At 43.8% G+C, this 11,072-nt stretch overlaps 1 long non-coding RNA gene across 1 annotated transcript; it reads left to right on the top strand.

The window, feature by feature from the left end:
- The first annotated feature begins 902 nt into the window (after positions 1–902).
- LOC145539116 (uncharacterized) lies at positions 903–6,757 on the top strand. Its single transcript, XR_014077582.1, has 4 exons — positions 903–1,481; positions 2,035–2,093; positions 2,213–2,355; positions 6,210–6,757. It is a non-coding gene; the product is annotated as an uncharacterized LOC145539116 (long non-coding RNA).
- Positions 6,758–11,072: the final 4,315 nt, after the last annotated feature.

Raw genomic sequence — 11,072 nt, 5'->3', positions numbered from 1 at the left:
ATGAAATCCATAATACATAAACAGGATTATAAAAAGATGTCTAGAGAACAAGAATGGTCCCTCGTTGAGCAGAAAAAAAGTCTTCAAACTGCAAAATTCAACAGAAGGTTTAACAATGAAATCAAGGAACTCTCTTACAAGAGAGATTATAAAGTTTATACAGTGGAACAAAACCAGAATGAAACAGAGATACAGAAATGTGTGCAAGCACCTAAGTGACAGGAGAAAATGAACTTATGGTTGCCAAGGAGAAGGGATGCTTAGGGACTGTGGCATGGACATGTACACACCACTATATTTAAAATGGATAACCAACAAGGACCTAATGTATAGCACAGGGAACTCTGCTCAATGTTATGGGGTAACCTGGATGGGAAGGGGGCTTGGGGGAGAATGGATACAAGTATATATATGGCTGAGCCCCTTTGCTATTCACCTGAAAATATCACAATCTTGTTAATTGGCCATACCCCAGTACAACATGTTTAAGGTGTTAAAAATTAAAATTAAAAACAAAGAAATGTGTACAAGCACCTAAGTGACAAGAGACCAACAAAGACAAATTAAAAGACCAACAGATGTGAAAAACTAAAGAAAGCACAGGGGAATCAGGTTTTGAAGGAATATTAGAAGATAATTTCCTAGAGCTGAAGAAGGTAGGTCCTTGTACTGAAATGATCCTCTGATCCTACCATAAAGCCAGAGAAAAATGACATTAAAACACATTTTTATGAAGGATCAAAATATGCCAATTAATAGAAGATTCTGAAATCCTCCAGAGAGTAGCAACTGTTCACTTATACAAAGGATCAAGTCAGTCTCCCTGTGGAATTCTTATAAGCTTAATGTCACGAGACAAAGAGGAATGTCTTCTAAGTTCTGAGATAAGTGATTACAGCCTAGAATTCTATGTGCAATAAAATTACCAACTAAGTATGAAGGCAGATTATGAAAGAACCTAGAAATTTTATTTCCAAGACAACCATTGTGACAAGGCTATTCGAGGATATGTCCCAGCAAAAGAAGGAAATAAACCAGAAAAGGAAGACTTAGGGTCCAGGAAGAATAGATTTTACCAAGATGGAAGCTCTGCAACAAAACTAGAGAGAGATTATTGATTGTTACCTTTTAGAACTGGAGACTAATCGCAATAGTGGTTACAGAACAAAACGCATGTATTATTAGCCCTGACATTGAAAAAACAAAAGTTTTTAGCAGTCTGGAAAGTGTTAAAACCTGGATTTAAAATTAATCTATTCCTTGGCTTTCCTCCTCAATATTCCCGAGTAAGGAGCTCAGTGTATTCTGACCACTGCATTTTCTTGGATGCTTCCGTGGCATACCAGTAACAAGGATATATGTCCAGAACTTCCCCACTTCCTAAGAGCTTCAGTTCTAGTTGGGAAATAATGAACAGGCTTCTGTTTGGCACCTGTCCTGCCCTGCCACCCTCAGATCATGTCCAAGGTGACTCTCTTCAGGTATCAGTCTGGCTTGTCTGCTTCCTTTTCATTTTAACTGTTTTCTACCCATGCGGCCTTTCTTGCCTGTGGCTGTACTTCTGAATGCTGCATTCCCTGCGCACCTGTGTGGTGATGGCTTAGTATGCACAGTACAGAACTGTCCCCAAACATAGCAGGGAGACATGGACCCAAGGAAGCACTCAACCCCTATATTTGGCTTTAGCCTTAGAGTGTCACTGATGCTGTGCTGTCTTTATTCATGCTGGCTTGGCTTTCTTTTGGGAGAATGTCACATTCAGAATGGAAACCAGTGGAGATGATGATCCAGGTGTCTTTGCTGATGGGTACAGTTGTGTTCCTGCAGTTGGATATTGGAAGTGGGTAGAGGTCCCTGAATTTGCCTGCCTCCGTATTTTATTTGTCTGCCTTATTAAGTGCTCTTTCTTGATATCTGAGACTGGTTTTTGCTTTGATTAAACAGCTATAAATGCCTATAGCACAAAGCATCATGCCTGTAGTGTCTATTTTTTAAAGGGAGTGAAAACGGGCCTCTCTAAATTTCTCCATCCAGATCTCCTAGAGGGGACCTGTCTCGGCTTGTTCAACCTCCCGCAACAGGACATGACGATGGTAAGAGTGTGGGGGAAGATGAGGGGTCAAAAACCTGATGAGAACCAAGGGACACTTGGACCCTGGGGAGAAAGGATTATCTCCTCCAGTGATGCAGGTATCTCCCCTTCCTCCAACAGGAAAGGCTGGGTCCAGCCTGGTTAGTGCTCCACAAAGCCGGGAGGGCTCAGAACCTGGAGTAACACTCCCTTGTGTCTCCCTGGCATCTGGGCACAGGCAGCAGCATGGAGTGAGCAAGGGATAAGGATGTTGAGAAGAGGAGGTAAAGACTGGGGGGAGGTGGCCTGTGCCGCCCTGACATGCATGCATTACACTGTTGTCACTGTTGATATTCTTTTAAGACATATTTATTGATCGGTGCTATGAGAGGTACAAAGACGACTTGGACACAGGTCTTGCCCCAGAGGAGCTTGACAGTCTGACAGAGGAGATACAGTGCCTGCAGGGAGTAATTGGTCAGAGCTGGGTTTCCCTAGATGAGTCTAACGCGGCGGATAAAGTTGGCTGGACTTAGGAAGAGGTGGAGGAAGCTGAGTGGCCATTGACATCAGGCAGGTGAGGAAGGAAGAGGTGTGAGGGGCTGTCAAGGTGGCACCCAGGGGACTTGGATGAGGTCTAGACATTGGGAGTGAGGGAAAGGGAAGCAGGTGACTTAAACATGTAGCAGGGACCTTGACATAAATGGAAAGAGCAACAGAGCAGGTTTGAGAAAAGAAATGAAGATAGGTGCACATAATTCTACTGCATGTTTTTTTTTTTTTTTACATTTAATTAGCAAAATATGCATGTTCATTGCACAAAGAACAAACACAGAAGTACAGCCAGTTGCCCTGCAGGAAAGGCAGCTCTCCTCTCTGTTGGGTGTGTATCCCCTGGGCGTTTTTCTCCTCTTGTTCTGAAATTTCCTACCCACCCCCCCTTCCAAAGCATTTCTGCCATGGCAGCACCTCTGATTCTGAGGGGGGCTGCTCCCTGCATTCCCCCCAATGCTTGCCTATAACACCTCTTCTCTCCACTCAGCCACCTCTGCCAGCAACCTGCTTGGCATCTCAGTGCTCATTTCCGAAGCTCTGGGGCTGTGGCTGGCATCCTGACCATTCTCCAAGGTCAGCAGCATGCAGGGCTATGCCCAGGGAGGACATTTGCTTACCTCTCTGTGAGTGCCTCACAGTCCCGGTGCCCAGGAGCCAAACCACACTGAGTCATTCCTTGACTCAGCTTTCTTAAAGGAAGCCACCTATGGGTGTGTGACTGCATGTATGTTCTTATAATGAGTTTGGAAACATTTAAAATAGAATCTCACTTACACACACACACACACACACACACACACAGACAAGCATCACACAAGCTCCCCAGGAAAGACTTCAGCCTCCTAAATGCCCACAAGGCGGGGTGCAAATATTGTACATTACACTCAAGCAAAATGCTCAGCTGATTTCCAAAATACACTCAACTTTCCTAGAATCCCTACATGTTATTTCTCTTCCCTATAGTGTCTGAGTCTCTTTTCTAGTCACAGGGCTGAGGCTGTCTCTCTCTACCTCACTGTCAGAGCATGATCATTTATGTGGAGCCACAGTTCTTATTTTCATATCTTCTCCTCTTTGTACCAACAGTTCATGGCGGGAGAAATAAGGAGACTATAGAACTGTTTCTCGTCTATTTGGGGGTACAGCAGGTCTGGGCCAAACAATAGGATCTTTACCAGCTTTTGGTAAAGAAGGAAAAAAAAATTGCTTTCTCCAAATGATGAGATTTACTACGTGAGATTTTAGTTGGAGGGCTGATGCTTGGTGAGTGCTGTTATTAAGAGAATTAATCATGGTGGCTGGAGGTCAGATGGTGATGATGGTGATGATGACGGTGACCCAGCTGGTGTCTAAGAACGGAGTTAAGGACGCAGCCTTTTCGAATTTGTCAGGAACACGTTTCTCTTCTGCTTATGGCAGTGACTATCAGTGTAATAAAGGGAAGCCCAAAAGATGTCTCATCTCTTTTCTCTTACCTATTGTTATAGTTTACAGGCTTGTTATTGTAAAATGGCTCATTAGAGCCACTAAGTTTTTTGAAAATTAGAGTTTAAATTTTTCCTTTTTATAAAAGCAATGCTTTTTAAGTGAAAAAAATCAGAAAAATAAAGACAAAGTAAAACACACTCATTACCTCTCCTGTTCTCAGCCCCTCTAGTTTATGTAATTCTCAGCTTTTATACACACACGTGTGTGCATGCTCAGTCACTTCAGTTATGTCCAACTCTTTGTGACCCCCTGGAACTGTAGCCCACCAGGCTCCTCTGGCCATGAAATTCTCAAGGCAAGAATGCTGGAGTGGGTTGCCATGCTCTTTTCCAGTGGATCTTCCCATCCCAGGGATCAAACCTGTGGTTCCTGTGGCTCCTGAATTGCAGGGAGATTCTTTACCACTGAGCCATCGGGGAATCCCTTTTACATACACACAGAAATCACTAAGAATAGCATCATATTGCAGAACTTTTTCAACTGCTTTTTCACTTAAATTTGGAACATGGATGTCCCTGAATTGTTGGTATCTGCACTCATCTTAGGAGTATTCTGTAAATTTCTTTTAATAGCAGAATTGAAGGTTTCTAGTTTGATATTTAGTTTGTCAATGTAAGAAATGAATTAATAAGTATTACTGTACACTGCAGTAAAACTATGAATGATCCAGCTGTAAATTCTGCTTTGACTTTAAATATCAAATAATGAGTGAGAGAAAAACATGATAGTTGGTGCAGCATGCATGCATGTGCCCGGGGGGAAGACTGCGTCCTTAGGTAAATCATTTACTTTCCACTTTCACCAGGTCTAATTACCAGTTACCTGGCAGCCTTGTGTTCTCTGGGAGCTGGAGGGGGGCCACAGGGAGGTGCCTTTCAGACTGTATTGTGATATTCACATTCTAGAAACCTATGGTCAGGTTTTTCTCTACATGAGATGCAGTTAAATACACTCTTTGCCCTTCAGCCGAAATCCCAGTGCTTTCCAACCTAGAATGAGGCAGGCATGCCTTCATGAAAAATCACGACCTCAGTGGAGACTCTCAGCACTGGTCCCCTAACCTTCACAACCGATAGATCGCAGTTGTACGGTGGAGCTCACTAACACCCTAATGATATCTCTAGATGAAGCTAGAGGTTTCCAAGGCAACTGAAGTGATAAGCAGTCCCTCAGAACAGTGTCACAGACAGACCCATGAACTGGAGAGAATAATGGATGTGATCAGGAGATGGGTAGGAGATCCTCCAGGAGACCCCCAAGGAGACCCCTTTTCCTGCCTTTCCCCACACTAGAGGTGGGCTGGCATTAGCACCTTCCTGCCTCCCCTTCTCCTCCCTTTATTTCTCACCCCCATGCTGTTGGGGCTTCTTATGAATTTCACCTGGCATCCTCAGCTAGGAAGCATCCACGGACAAATCCTGTCCATTCCACTTTCCCTGTTGCAGGTTGTTTCTCTAGTCCCTCAGTAAGGATTGAAGCTGACCTGGAAGTACTACTACATTGAGGGCGGTGGAGGGCAAACATCCACTGATGAAATATTCTTGACAATATTTTGCATAAATAAGTGCTTTGAATAGACACGCTGTGTTATCCAGAACTGGCCAATAACTATAATTCCTCGGGAGTTCCCATCTAGCCTTGATGGTTAGGGACTAGGTTGAGAATGATGAGCAGAGAAGGGTGGCACTGTGATCTATGAGTGACGTCTGCCAGTTGGGTGGGAAGGGAGGTGGTGATGGGCAAGCCCAGCACATTCTAACCTGCCTTTCATCCAACTGCAAATATCAGATAGTAGGAAGGCTGTAGAGTAGAAACAACACACAAACAGAAAACAACAACAGTTGAGGGGCTCTGTGATCTCTCTGCATGTAAGCATCCTTGTTTGTACACCAGTTTAAAAACCCTTCTCTTGCATGAGTGCTCAGTCATTTAGTTGTGTTCGACTCTTGGTGACCTCATGGACTGTAGTCTACTAGACGCCTCTGTCCCGGTTTTTCCTAAGCAAGAATACCAGAGTGGGTTACCATGCCCTCCTCCAGGGGATCTTCCTGACCCAGGGATCTAACCTGCACTTGCTGTGTTTCCTACATTGCAGGTGGAGTCTTACAGTTGAGTCACTGGAGAAGCTCACCCTTCTCTTACTACACATTTTACATCATCAAAGTCCTAGGGGAAATTGATGAATCAGATGGTGAAGAAAAAAGAAAAACCTTTTTTTTTCATAGTTGTCTCCACGACTCTGACTCTCCAAGTCGCAGTTGTCTCCATGACTCACATCTACATGGATATGCGGGTCCAAAAAAGATGGCTTTTTCTTATTTCTGATGATCTCTATAATCCCCTGAAGTCTCAAGAAAGCACCTTCTACAACTTGAAAAGTAGTGTCCTCTTGCTTTGGAGGAATGAGTGGCTTCATGATAATGGTCTATGTCCTCTTCAAAGTTTACTTCTCGGGACTTCGGAAGTGGTCCAGCAGTTAAGAATCCACCTGCCAGTGCAGGGGACATGGGTTCAATCCCTGGTGAGGAAATTAAGATGCCACGTGTCTCAAGGCAACTAAGCCCACATGCCTCACCTACTGAACGTCAGCACCAGAGCGAAAGAGCCCCCGTGACTCAATAAAATTCTGCATGCTACAACTAAGACCCAACTCAGCCAAATAAATAAACAAATATTTTTTAAAAGACTGCTTCCCATTTTCACAGACAGGGAAAGACAGGGCCTGGAAGACAGGGCCAGACATCTACCCAATCAGACTCACATGTGACTCCTAGGATACAGTCTGTTAGAAGCTTAAAACTATCCTCAAATTTCATTTCTATCTAGTCATACTTCTGCCAAAAATGGAGCATGGCCCTGATGAATACTAACTGCATTTCAAGAGTATCTGGTTTGGGATGAAAAATTGAAAGTGTAGGGAGATATAATCAACCCTGAAGATGGATGGAGGAAAGGACATTTCTTGTGTGTCTAAATGGGGTGACAGTGAGCCCTCATGAATGAGGCGCTGATGCAGTGAGCACGGGAAGGTCCTTTGTACACTTTTCCCCTGGATTACCCAGGACGCTAGCTCCTTATTGCTATTGTCACAACTACAATCCTAGTTGTTTGAAATAACACACAATATTTACAGTTTTGGAGGTCAGAAGTCCTGAAATTAAGTGGTATTTTTAGGGACAAAGGTAAGGTTTGTTTTTATTATAAAAGAAAACAATAACTCCTCAGGGATGTTGACAAAGGAAGGGAATATTTCACACTCAGAGAATAGACACCGGGGTACAAAATGACGAGTGTTTTGCCTCCAGACCAGTCCCCATCTTCTCTAAGAGCAGAGATGAGAAGCAGACAGCTGAAGCAAACAAGTAATTCTGTAAAACAAACGCTTAGGAACCCTGTAAATATGGTTAAAATCTAGGTCTGATTCCTTCCGAAGTCTCAAAGGCAGACGTTGCCTTTTCCAGCTTCTAGAAGTCTCCTGCGTTTCTTACCTCATGGGCCTTTCCTCCATCCTTAAAGACAACAGCATAGCATCATCCAGGCTCTCTCCCATCTCTGACGTGGGTCTCTGCTTCCACTAGCACATCTCTCTGGATCTCTGATCCTCCTGCCTCCTTCTTGTAAGTATCATCGTGATTAGATTGGACCCAACTCAGATAACCCAGCTTCCCAGGTGGTGCCAGTGGTAAAGAATCCACTTGCCAATGCAGGAGATGCAAGATACTCAGGTTCAATTCCTGGGTCATGAAGATCCCCTGGAGGAGGGCATAGCAACCCACACCAGTATTCTTGCCTGGAGAATACCATGGACAGAGGAGCCTGGGGACTACAGTACATGAGGTCGCAAAGTCCAGTCACACAACTGAAGCAACTTAGCATACACACAGATAACCCAGGAAAGGGTCCCCATCTCAGGAACCTTAACACATCTGCAAACTCCTTTTTGCCCTGAGGTAACATATTAACAAGTCACAAGAAGTAGGACATGAGCATCTTTAGGGGCCATTACCCTGTACCACACGGAGGGTCAGGAGCTGCCCCTGCAGCCTACTCTCCGCAGGGTCAGGAAACCTGGCTGAGATGCTTTAACTGTGTCATTAGGACTGAGCTACTGTCTGAATCCTGCCTTGTTTACCTATTTTCACCTTGAAGATAACAATAGTAAGACCCTTCAATATTTCAAAGAGAGTAAAGAGCATCAATTCTGCAATTAAAATGTAAATAATCTCTATCCTAAGTACTAATGTTACAGAAGGTGGGATCCAGCCGTTTGCCACTCAACAGCCAATATTCGAGAGGCAAAGTTGGTGGAAAGGAAAGTTTGCTTTATTACAGAGGCCAGCAACCCAAGAGGAGGGCAGATTCGTGCCTGTAAGTTGACTCCTCTCTGTCAATCAGTGGGCAAGTGCTTTTAAGAGGGCGTTTCAGGATGTACAGGCAGATGGAGGGGCTCCATGCAGAAACTGCACAGTCAGCTCTGACTATCATCTGCAAACTGGTCATCGGTGGTGTGAGCAGAGTATCCTGATTGTTTGAAGCACAGGTAGTCTTCAGTTCCAGGGTCTGTCTGTTCCCGTTTCTTTGAGGCCGAATCTCAGAACTGTGGCAGCTTATATCACGGCTACAGTCTGGTCATCGTGTAGTTAACTGTTTGCACCTGGCGGGGATTTCAGTGTCTATAAGACAGTCACGGAGATGGCTCTGTATATTATATATGGCCCTTGAGGAGGAACTAAAGGTCCTTGACTATGCTTACTGATGAAGCTATTTTTTTTATTATTTTGTCTGGTTTGACTGCTTTCCTTTTACTCTGCATCTTCTCATTTCTCTGATTAAACTTATGGGCAAAAATTTTTCTACAGACGAAAGGCAGGTGGAGGCCACGGTGGGGGAAGGACCAGAGAGTTCTGCTCTGTTTTCACTGGCTTTTCATGGGTAAAGGCAACTGGACCTTTATAAACAAAACCAGCACTCTCAAGACCTCTGATTCTCACAGGTGTTTTTCCAATTACAGCTCTTGGAAATATTTGCATGACCTGCTAGCTGTCCTGCTTGGAAAGGAGCTGATGGTGCTTCCCCAGCTTTTTTTTTTTTCCCCAGAATCCACTTCTGATACGGAGAGGTCTAATCTGAAAGTTCCGTGAACTGGTCCCAGCAGAGGGCAGGGCTATTGATTTTGTGCTCTGGTATGTTTTTTCCTTTCTCAGAGCTTAAATCACTTTCAACAAACAGTGAGAGAGGTTTGATTACTTCTGGAAACAGAGGGCTCAGGTATATATAATCAGTGTTTAACTGGAAGGAAAGGCTGAAGCCTGAGTTTGACCCAGGCTAGTGCGTGCGGGCTCAGTCATGTCCAACTCTTTTGCAACCCTGTGGACTGTAGCACACCAGGCTCCTCTGTCCATGGGATTTCCCAGGCAAGAATACTGTAGTGGGTTGTCATTTCCTACTCCAGGGAATCTTCCTGACCCAGGGATTGAACTTGCGTTTCCTGTGTTCCCTCCGTTAGCAGGTGAATTCTTTACCTCTGTATCACCTAGGAAGCCCTGAGTCTGACCCATAGTAGATATTCAAACACTGGAAAATGCTGGTGAAGATTGGAGAAAATTAAAATTTGGATCTCCTCTCTTGGTTGATAGCACTATGCAAAATTGCCAGCTTAAGGGCTTATTTTGGGCTTCCTAGGTGTTGCTAGTAGTAAAGAACCCACCTGCCAATGCAGGAGACATGAGATGCAAGTTCGATCCCTGGGTCGGGAAGATCCCGTGAAGAAGGGCAGGGAAACCCACTCCAGCATTCTTGGCTGTGGAATCCTGTGGACAGAGAAGCCTGGCGCCTGCAGTCCAGGGTCGCACAGAGTTGGACGCGACTGAAGAGACTTAGCATACATGCAAGGTTTTACTTTGCTTTCAGAATTTATTATTTTTGGAACATCACTCATAAGATTTATGTAAAGTAAATATGTGATTAACTTATTAATAATGATTTTATTTTCAAGAATGCGTTGCTCTTATCCACCAGAACAACACACTGCTATAAACATGGCGAGAGGTGCAGGCCAGAGGAATTGATCAGGACTTGACCGTTTATTTCCTAAATTCTCCTGCCCCAGTAACAGGAAATGTCCACCTCAGCCTCTCATTCCAGTGGCAGGGCTTCCCATTCCCACCTTCAACTTGAGGTCAAAGGATTCCTCAAAACAGTCACATCTTTCTGCTGATGGCTAAGCTATTTTTCAAAGGAGAATTCTGGCAGTGTTCTCTCATTTCCCACCAGACTTCTTGGCCATTCCTCTCTCACAATTGAAGATCTATGGAAACTTAAATTTCCAAAGAAAGCCCAGGAAGGAATCCCTGGTTTGTAGCACTGTTATCCATGTCATAATATCAGACATGTCCTTCCCTTGATTGTTCATGAACTCTTTGAGAGCAAATCAATGTCTGCTCTGATATTGTTAATAAGCTGCTATTGAATAAGTTTTTCTTAAATATTTTTATTAAATGAATTTAGCAATAATAATAACTTCCCTTTCTTTTTCTCCTATTTTCCTCCTCAGCCCTCTCACCTGACCCTCCTCCTCATTCCTAACATTTCTTAAGCATTAACTACGTGGCAGGTGCAGGGCTTAGTGCTTTATGTGTTTTAAAAGTTAAGGAATTTCCCCGGTGCTCCAGTGCTTAAGACGCTGAGCTTCCAATGAAGGGGGCATAAGTTCAATCCCTGATCTTGGAGGTAAGATCCCACATGCCCTATGGCACAGCAATAAAAATTTAAAAAAAATGAATTAACTTTATTGAGGTATAATTTACATGCAGTAAAAGTAAAACCTTTTGAAATACACGTTTCAAGAGTTTTGATGAATTTATAGTCATATAACAACCACAATCATAGAACCACAGTCATAGAACATTTTCATCACTCTAAAAAGTCCCCTTTTATCAATTTGCAATACAGGCAGCCG

Source organism: Giraffa tippelskirchi, chromosome 2, assembly GCF_054371585.1.
Source record: "Giraffa tippelskirchi isolate mGirTip1 chromosome 2, T2T-mGirTip1v1.2.pri, whole genome shotgun sequence".
In the NCBI taxonomy this organism is placed as follows: domain Eukaryota; kingdom Metazoa; phylum Chordata; class Mammalia; order Artiodactyla; family Giraffidae; genus Giraffa; species Giraffa tippelskirchi.
Note: the sequence above shows the minus strand (reverse complement) of the source record. Positions and strands in the feature narration are given on the sequence as shown.